Here is a 10,220-nt window from a genome sequence, read left to right as displayed (position 1 = left end):
TATTGTGCAGTCATCAGTGAACATCCGTACTCCTGAACCTTATGATGGAGGGAAAGTTGTTGATGAAGCAGCTGAAGATGATTGGGTCCATGATACTACCCTGAGCAACTGTTGCATTTTCCTCCAACAGGTTATTTGAACTTAATTTCATAGAATTACAGAAACACAATGCAGGAGACCATTCAGTCCATTGAGATTTCCCTGACTCGTCAAATGAGTGTCATTACCTAGTGTCAATTATTATCATTTTTTAATCCAAATAATCATCTGATGCCTTCTTGAATGTTTCAATTGAACCTGCCTCTCCTGCATTTCCAGGCAGTACATTTCTAAATACTCGTTGAATTAAATAATTGTTTTCTACCATCACATTTGCTCCTTTGGCAAATCACTTTAAATCTATGCCCTCTTGTTCCTGATAGTTTTATGAATGGGAACAGTTTCTCCCTATCCAGCCCAGTCATGGTTTTGCCGCCTTCTTTCCAGGTGGACCAGTCTGAACCTCTTCAATCTATCCTCACTCCTGAAATCAGTTCCCTCTTCAATGTGTTCACATTCATTGTGATGCCCAGAATTGTATACAACACTGTAGTTGAGTTGTAGCAAGTGGCTTGTACAAGTTCAACATCACCTCCTTGTTCTTGTAACTATGTCCTGATTAATAAACCTGAGAACACCTCATGCCTTATTAACTGCTCTCTCCAACTGTCTTGCCACTTTCAATGAGCTGTGCACGTATATATCATTGTTCCTTCAATGTGACTGAGTCAAAATCCTGAAATTCCCTCCTTAATGTTAGTGTGGGTCTACCTATGGCACACAAATAACAGCAGTTCCAGAAGGCAGCTCACTACCACCTTCTCAAGGGCAATCAGGGTCAGGCAAAAATACTGGTTCAACCAGCAACACCCACATCCTATGAAAGAATAAATTGCAAACAAAAAAGGCAAAGAGTGGTAGAAGTTTAGAGCTCTGGTCTGGAAATGACTGTTAATGCTAGATCAATTATTAATTTAGATTCGAGATTGCTAGTTACCTTTAGCCAAATATATTATATGGCAAATCATAATCTCATTGAATAGTAGTATTGCTTTGAGGAGGCAACCAACCTACCCTCCATTGTTTGAGAGGGGCAACTGTCGAGGAGAAGAGCTTAAAATCACCTGGGTGTCACTCTGTTTATGCCTCTGCCTGCCCAGTTAAAGTTCTCCCTCACAGCTGTACAACATAAGAAAGTAACCGTGTGTGATAATGGCTGCATGTGGCATGACAGCTAATGGGAATACGAGTAGTGTGTGGTGATGAAAGTAGACAGTATAGCAGATGTGCTTGTATACAGTGTGTGTGAGAGTTAGCCTAAAGTGAGTTGGTATGAATAAGCATGTACAATGTGTGAGATAATATTAGAAGTGGAATGTACATGTAAGAGTGGTGAACCAGCGGAGAGTAAATGTGTAGTGTTAATGATGATTTGCAAAGTGAAGAAAAGTGCGGTGGTGAGTTAGTCTGTGAAAATGAATGTACAAGTGTTCACGGTAAGAGCGAATACATACAATATGAGTGTACATGCGTTGTATAAGAGAGTAAAAATGCATGTATCTGCAGCTGTAACATTGTATTCCCTGTTGCTCTATTATCTTTATGCACATTGTGTGGTATGATTTGCCTGCACTGCATGTAAAACCCAGGTACATCTGACAATAATAAATCAAATCAAAAAGAGTCAGTCAATGCTGTTTGCAACCTCGAAATTTATGAGCAAAGTATATGGAAAATACCTCTTGCAGCTGCAGGAAGGAAGTTTACTAAATGTTTATCAAGATCAATAGTTTCTGATTTATCCAATTTCAAGATGTAGCTGAAATGATCCTTTCCATCCATGTCTCTTGTTTTTTTTATTAACAAATATGACTAAATTAGATTTTCATAACTGCAGAGAGGCCTCATGCAAGTAGATCATAATTCTTGGTACCTAACAATTTGTGGAGCAGATTCCTTTTGTCTGCAGAGCGAAATATAAGCCTGTTGTTTTGGGCAGAATTGTGTCAACGTCTGAGAAGAGACCCTATTCACATAAGTACCTTTATGACTGTTTTGGAGCTCAAAGTCTTCCCCAGTGTTATAACAGCAAGGAAATTGGAGACTTCAAATTGTATGTGATATTGCACGGAGCTTTTATCATTACTGGGGTGGTCATGAGAATTTCCAAAATATTTTGAAATTTTCTGATTTGCTCAACTTTGATAAACAAATAGATGGAAATGATCTGAGGTGGATGTGAGTGTAGAGTAATCCGATCAGCCATTATCCTGTTGCATAGTGGAACAATCTCAAAGTGCCAAGTAGCCCACTTCTGCTTTTAATACGTATGTTCATAGGTTTGAATTTTTTTTTCTTGGCCCAACTTGTTAAAGCCTACCAGGTTTCTTAAACTGAACTGGTGCCATTTGCCTGGGTTTGGCCCACATACCTCTAAACATTTCCTATCCAGATACCTCTCCAAATGTTTTTTTTAAATGTTGTACTTGCACCCACCTCTTTCACTTTCCAATGGCAGCTCATTGAATATATGTGGCAGTGCTGGGGTGGCATGGTGGCTCAGTGGTTGGCACTGCTACCTCACAACACCAGGGATCTGTGTTCAATTCTATTCTCAGGTGACTGTCTATGTGGAGTTTGCATGTTCTCGCTGTGTTTGCATGGGTTTCGTCTGGGTGCTCCAGGCCAATGGCCCCACAGTCCAACAATGTACAGGTTAGGTGGATTGGCCATGCTAAATTGCCTCTAGTGGCCACAGATGTTCAGGCTTTGTGGATTAGCCATGGGAAATGCAGAGTTACAGGAATAAGGAAGCCGGATGGTCTGTAAATGATGTTCTTTGGAGGTTCAGAGCAGATTTGAACGGTCTGCTTCCACACTGTAGGTAATCTATGATATACACACCATCCTCTGTGTGGGAAAAGTTGCTCCTCAGGTCCCTTTTAACGCTCTCACCATAAACTTATGCCCTCTAGTTTTGAACTCCCCTACCCTGGAGAAAGGACCTTGGCTATTCACTTTATCTATGCCCTTCATGATTTTATAAACCTCTATAAGGTCATTCTTCAGCATCCTATACACCAGAGAAAAATGTCCTAATCTATCCAGCCTCCTTATAACTCAGATCTTTCAGACTTGGGAAAATTCTTATAAATCGATTTTTACACTCTCTCCAGTTTAATATTATCCTTCCTATCACAGGACAACCAGATATAACACCATGATGTTCAGTAAGCAAATCTACGGGATACCAGACCAGGAGTTAGCTTGCAACAAAGGTTTTTGAATCCTTGCATCTTAGAATTAATTTTAGGTCAAGGTTACAGATCTTCACTCTCTGCTGTTTCCTAAGTATGGATGATATCAGAGCAAAGGTAGAGAAGGTGACACCTCAAACTTGCTTCACCATTCCATAATGATCATGGTCATTCTCAACCTCAAAGCCACTTTTCCTTTTGTTGGCTTTCCAAATTGATTGCTATTTTTTCTAACTTCCTGTGTCCCTTACACAATGTACCCAGGTCCTTCTAAGCATCAACATTTACAAATTTCATGCCTTTAAAAAATGCTTTCTATTCTTATTAGCAACATGAATAAACTCACTATTTCCTACATTCTATTTTTTCTGTCATCTCATTGCCTACTCACTCAACCTGCCTAAATCTCTTTGCAGTATCTCTGTCTTTCTCACATTTACCATTCTCATCAAGCTTCGTATTATGAGGAAGCTTTGATATATTACCCTCCGTCTCTTTGCCCAAATCACTAATATGGATTGTAAGTAGATGTGGCCTCAACACTGACCCTTATGGGGCTCCACCAGTCATAGTCTGCCAACTCGCAAATGCCCTATTTATCCCTACACCTTTTCATGCCTATTGATCAACCCTCTGTCCCTGGTAATATATTACTTCCAACTTTAAGAGTCCTTATATTTTGTCTTCACCCTTTGTGTGGCATTGTATTGAATGCTTTTCCAAATGTAGTAAGTTGACTGTTTCCCATTTATCCGCGTGAAATAACTCCACCGAGGTTGGGAGGCCAGTATCTTAACACCTGGTCACCTGTTATTACATGTGCATAGTACATGGACAATGACTCAGTCAGTCGCTAGAGGAAGGAGAATTTCTGAGATTCCTGTTTATGTCTATCAGCCAGAGCTCCCTGATTGACCCAGGTTAACAAACCTAAACAGGGAACTCATACTCAATCAAATCCACCTGGCCAACCTTGTTCCAGTCACTACACTACCCTAGTAATTACAGCACTAACTCCCCCACCAAAAATAAAAGCATCTAACAGATTTGTCAGACATGATTGCCTTTTTGTAAAACCATGTTGACCTTGATTATAGCAGCATTTTTAAAATGACTGGTGTCAGGTTAATAGATCAGTGGTTCCTTCTTGTCTCTTTCCCCTCTTCCTTGAACAATGGAGTTACATATCCTAACTTCTAATCGACTGGGACCGTTCTAGAATTTTGAAAAATCATGCTTAGCATTTTCACTGTCCCTGCAGCTATCTCTTTTAGAATCCTAGGAAGTTTCTTAGCCCCTTGGTTACCTTCTATTTCGTTACATAATTTCTGTCTTCTACAGTAAAGACAGAAACAAAATTTGTTCGATGTACCTGCCATTTCCTAATTCTCCATGATAACACAGCATTTGCACATTCTCCCTCTGTCTGCATGGGTTTCCTCTGTGTGCTCCAGTTTCTTCTCACAAAATATGCAAGTTAGGTAGATTCTCCATGCTAAATTGCCCACAGTGTCCAAGGATATACAGGCTAGATTGGTTAGCAATGAGGAATACATAGTTACAGGGATAGGCTGGATCTGGGTGGGATGCTGTTTGGATGCTCAGTGTGAACTCAATGGGCCGAATGCCTTGCTTCATCACTGTAGGGATTTAATTCTATAGATTCTTTTAATCTAATGCTATGCTTAATATCCTTGGTAAATTACAGATAGTTATTTCTTGTTGAAATTTTGTCTCTGTACTGCATTGACCATTTAAAATTAAAAATTGGTTTCCCCTGTTGCCAGCGTGGTCTATTTAGCCAATCAATTTTAGCCAACTCTTCCCCTCACACCCATGTAATTAACTTTGTTTAAGTATAAAATTCTTGTTTGGGACTGGGGTATAGATCACGGCTCAATACGGACTGTAGTATGATCACATTTTCCCAGTGGATCTTATGTTAAGATCTTACTGATTAATCTTGCACCATGAAACAATACCTGATCTAAAATAGCTTTCCCCAGTTGATTCCAAAAAATATTGCTTCAAGAAAAGGTCAAAAAGCAATCTAACAATGTATCCTCGAGACCATTTGAGCTAATTTGATTGATACGTTCTATATGAAGTTTAAAATCCCCCGCAATAACACTATTAACTCTTCTTATTTTTTGCTTAATGCTCCGTCCAATGCTGTGGTTATTTCTAGTGACCTATAAACTACTCCCAATAATGTTTTCAGAAACCTGTTATTCCTACTTTCCACCAGTTCTAGTTGAAATTATTTTAAACAGTGTCAACCTAATTAAAGTTGGAAATACAAATCAGAATTTCAAATGTAAAAGGGAAAATATGGTGAAAGCTTTAGAAATTGTTGATTTTATTATGAAATATGTTTCCTGTGACTCCTCAAATGGCTTTATCCCATCCGTAACTGAGTCAAGCAAACTAGAAGTTCCTAGCTTGTGTTGAATTAGACCAGGGTAGTGACAAAAGTTGTTGTTTGGGCTTGCTAACTCTGAATGTGAAACTGTAAAACAGAAGGATCCCACTACCTGATCAAAATTTAGCGATTCTTCTTTGGAGTATCTATATAGACACTCCCTGAAACCAGGATTAGAGCTTTCGTATTTTGTTCAGGCCTAACTTTGATTCCAAAGTCAAAAATCATCATGGGCTGCCAACTCCCATGGAACCACTTGTATAATTAATATTAGGAGGGAAGCAGAATAAATTAAAGGAGAAATATATTCTGGTCCCTTGCAATTATACTGAGACATCTACAGTTGTCAGCCAACTGGAGGGAAGCCACATTGCGAGGTTGTGAGACAAATTGATGAACAGCCACAAGGCTTGTCTTGAGTGATATATCTTCCACTGCAGACAATACATTCGCTCCTTTCAAAAGGTTTTGCAAAATCATGAAGGAAAAGCAGCCACAACAAACCAGCCTGGGTGGAATTTCCTCCTCCACAAACCCTGCTGCCCCATCTTGTTTGCCTGAGTGAACTTTGTATAATTATTAAGTTGTTTCTCACACTCAGTATTGACTGATCATTATCATCAAATTGACAATAACTGTTGATCATTTTCTTGAGCCCCTAAGCCTATAGGGTTTTGCATCCTCCATAAATTACCCCAAGTGGGGTCGGGAGCTGGAACTTTGGGCATTTGAGTTCCAGTGTTGTAATGATCACTGTGAATTATAACATTGTGATTCCACTCGAGCAGATGGGCTATCATTTCCACCTCATGAGAAAATTCTTCTGTACCCAGGATAAGCCAAGTGAACCTTCTCTCAATTGTCTCCCGTGCTGGGGTATTTTGCCTTAAATTACAGCACTGAAACTGTTTACAGTATTCTCGGGTGTGCCTTGAATGGTTTTTGGGAAATATTTTTGTACTCCATTCTCCTTCGAAATAAAGGCCAAGTTTTACTACAGGTGTCACACATGACATTATTGGTGGCTCATTGCTAAGCTGCTGTTGCCACAGGTCATCAAGATGATGCACACTTCCAGGAAGTGTTGCTATTTCCGTCCTTTACCACCTACTGGCCTAGAGGTGCAACTCGATGTTTAGGACCTTCACGTCCCACTTGCAAGGACTGACTTGACGCCATGAACTAAACATGAGTAGTCTTCACATGATACTGGAGTCCACTATTTGTGATGAAGTATATTTAACAAAATGCTGTCCGTTCTTACATTTGGTCTGACATTAGGCAGCTCACTGAATTTTGCTAGATTCTTGCAATGATGAACAGATGATGATAGTGTTTGCAAATTGCAAGCATTTATTAGCTAGGCCCAGGCAAGTTCAAGTTCTTCCATGAAAGGAAGGTTATTATAATCTTTCCAAGTTGGATACATGTGGGGACCTGCAGTGAACAGTGACAATTATCCTTACAAGTGAGCCTAGTAGTAATGTACTTCTGACAAATTCTGAACATATTTCTGCTTTCTCCAGCTGCATTACTGTCAAAATGCCCTCAGTGAACCAATCGATAGCTTGGATTTTTCACTGGATTTGATCATTTGTGAAAATCTGTGTCAATTTATAGGAAATGTCTACTATTGTCATTTTCCCACAAAAAAACTTTATTCATAACATTTGCAAAAGTGATTATTACGAGAAATGCAATACTGTTCAACTTGTCTCTGTGCAGCACATTCTCCACTGAGGTGTACCAACACAATTTCATTGCTTTATACATTCAATGCTCAATAAATAGCAAGACTGTTTTTTGCTGTTGTTGATTCACCAGCTGAATCATCTAGCAAGTTATGTAAATCTCCACTTCTCATTTTATTTAAGGGAAACATTGCTACCCAGCCCAGCTGAAAAATGTCTGCAGTAATTAATGACTTGCTACAGTTGGATCCTTGAAAGGATGATTCAAGTGGAGCGAATCCAGTGGAAAAATTGTCATGTCTGAAGAATGAGCTGCTACTGAGGATCCCATATTTGCCCCTATTTACATGAAAACTCTGATTAGCCCGCAGTTCCCGCATTCAATAATTTAACCTCTAAATGTCTAGACTTCGCTTTTTAATGTGCAAAGTCAACACTTGCCTACTTATGATTAATGTTTTTTTGAATCTATTTAAGCACATCAGATATTCACAGAACAATGTACGTCATCAGAGGTGTCAAATGCTGATAAGATCACAAAGTCTTGGTTTTCATGCAATTAGTCACAGTCTCTTAGATTCTTCATATGAAGCTCTGACGTGAGAAAATTTCTAGTTGAAAGCATTCGGCTTGATTGAAGTTCGTTGATAATCAAAATTCACATCACAAATAATAAACTAGTAGTGATACATAAACAGCAGAGAAGCATAGAGATTTTGTGTGTTGACAAGATCAGCAATGTGTTTGGTCTCAAGCAAGCAGTCAAAATGTTAAAAAAGTTGAAGAACAAATTCCTATCTTAGTTAAGAATGGGAGTTGGCTTGTTCTTCTGAAGAAAAGCAGCTGAGGTACTACAATTGATCTGAGTGTTGGATTACGGAGAGAAGAAAAAGAATCAACCATGGTTTCTGCTTCTCACCATCCAGTACTACCTGCTCTATTTCCAATGGAGATGAAGAGAAAATAAGATTGGATTTAAAAGAAGGATTTGCTACTGAGTATGAAACAACCTAAAATGCTCATGCCATGTATCATACATGAAAAATAGTCACTTGGCATTGGCGGGGGCCGGATTACAAAATTGTTACTATGCCAAAGGAGGCCACTCAATCCATTGTGCTATAATTTGCTCCCAAAAGGGCATTATGGGTTAACCTAGAGCAGGTGGGCTGCAACAATTCAAGGAGGCAGCTCACAACCACCTTCTCATGGGGAACAATGGACTGACAATAAATTCTGGCTCAACAATAATATGCACATCCCATGAGTGAATTAAAAAAGGCTCTTCAAATGAGCATCATTACCAATCTGTGATAATGGGAACTGCAGATGCTGGAGAATCCAAGATAATAAAATGTGGGGCTGGATGAACACAGCAGGCCCAGCAGCATCTCAGGAGCACAAAAGCTGATGAAGGGTCTAGGCCCGAAACATCAGCTTTTGTGCTCCTGAGATGCTGCTGGGCCTGCTGTGTTCATCCAGCCTCACATTTTATTATCATTACCAATCTCTTGCTTTTCACCAGGCATCTATACCCAGGCAAGCATTCATTGCCTATCCCTACATGCATGATTTGCTAAGCCGTTAAGTGTCAACCATACTGTTGTAGATCTGGAGTTACAGTGAATTGCTCTGAAAAAGGGTCACTGAACTCAAAACATTAACTCTGCTTTCTCTTCGGAAATGCTGCCAGACCTGCTTAATACTCCAGTAATTTCTGTTTTTTAGATCTTCAGTGTCTGCAGTTCTTAATTTTATTTTAATACGTTTTGGAACTGGTTTTCATCACAGAGTGCATGTTTAATAAGTTTTTTGCATATGCAGATTGAACATCAGGAAACACAAGGAAAATGAAGACAGTTAAGCAAACTTATGGGGTGATTAGAACATACTTTGAAAAATGCCTATTTTGTAATTTTGAATAGGATGATACTAGATTACCATTTATTGCTGAAAGATAAAGTTATATCTTGTCTGCAAGCTCAAATATAGTATAATATTATAAATAAAAAGTCTGCTAGTTGTAAAAGAATAATCTTTGTTCGCCATAATAGAAGGGGCAGTAACTAGGAGGTGCAGTTTTAAGGTTTAGAGGGGATTTGAGAAAAAACATTTTTCAGCCAGGGTGTGGTGGAAAGGGTGGTAGTGCCAGGAATTCTCAAGATATATAAGAAGCATCTAAACGAGAACTTGAAATAGCATCATAAAGAAGGCTATGGGCCAATTGCTGAAAATGAGATTAGAATAGATGGATATTAGATGACCAGCATGGACTTGATGACAGAAAGGCCTCTTTCTGTGCCTTAAAAGTCAATGACATTAGTGAGCCAGATTGATTTTTTTTTTACATCAACCGCTAACGGTCTTTTCAATACTATTACTGAGACTATTTTTTTAATTGCAGATTTATTAATTGAATTTAAATTCTACAAGTGGTATGGAGGTTTGGAAACCACGTCTCAGAGCCATAGCCTAGGCCTCTAGATTACTACCATTGGCAGCGTACTACAGCCTCTCACTTTCTTCAATTGTCCTAAGGGTTCGAGCAAAGTTTTATTCAAAATGTCTTGATATCTTGGAAGTTAGAACTGAAACTCTGGAGTTTTAAATTTCTGTATCAAAGTTCATTTCTGAACAGCAGCCAATCCTACGCCTATACGTGAATTTTCAAATACTGCCTATGTTCTTTTACATTGTAGGTGTACAGCCCATTACAACTTCTTTGTACCCTAGAGTTGACAGCACAGAGAGATGTTTGGGATAAGCCTGTGCATTCCTGTTCTACCACCTCACCAGTACATTATGACTGTA

The sequence above is a fragment of the Stegostoma tigrinum genome, chromosome 23 (genome assembly GCF_030684315.1).
Source record: "Stegostoma tigrinum isolate sSteTig4 chromosome 23, sSteTig4.hap1, whole genome shotgun sequence".
NCBI lineage: Eukaryota > Metazoa > Chordata > Chondrichthyes > Orectolobiformes > Stegostomatidae > Stegostoma > Stegostoma tigrinum.
The sequence above is the reverse complement of the archived record's forward strand: the minus strand, read 5'-3'. Positions refer to the sequence as shown.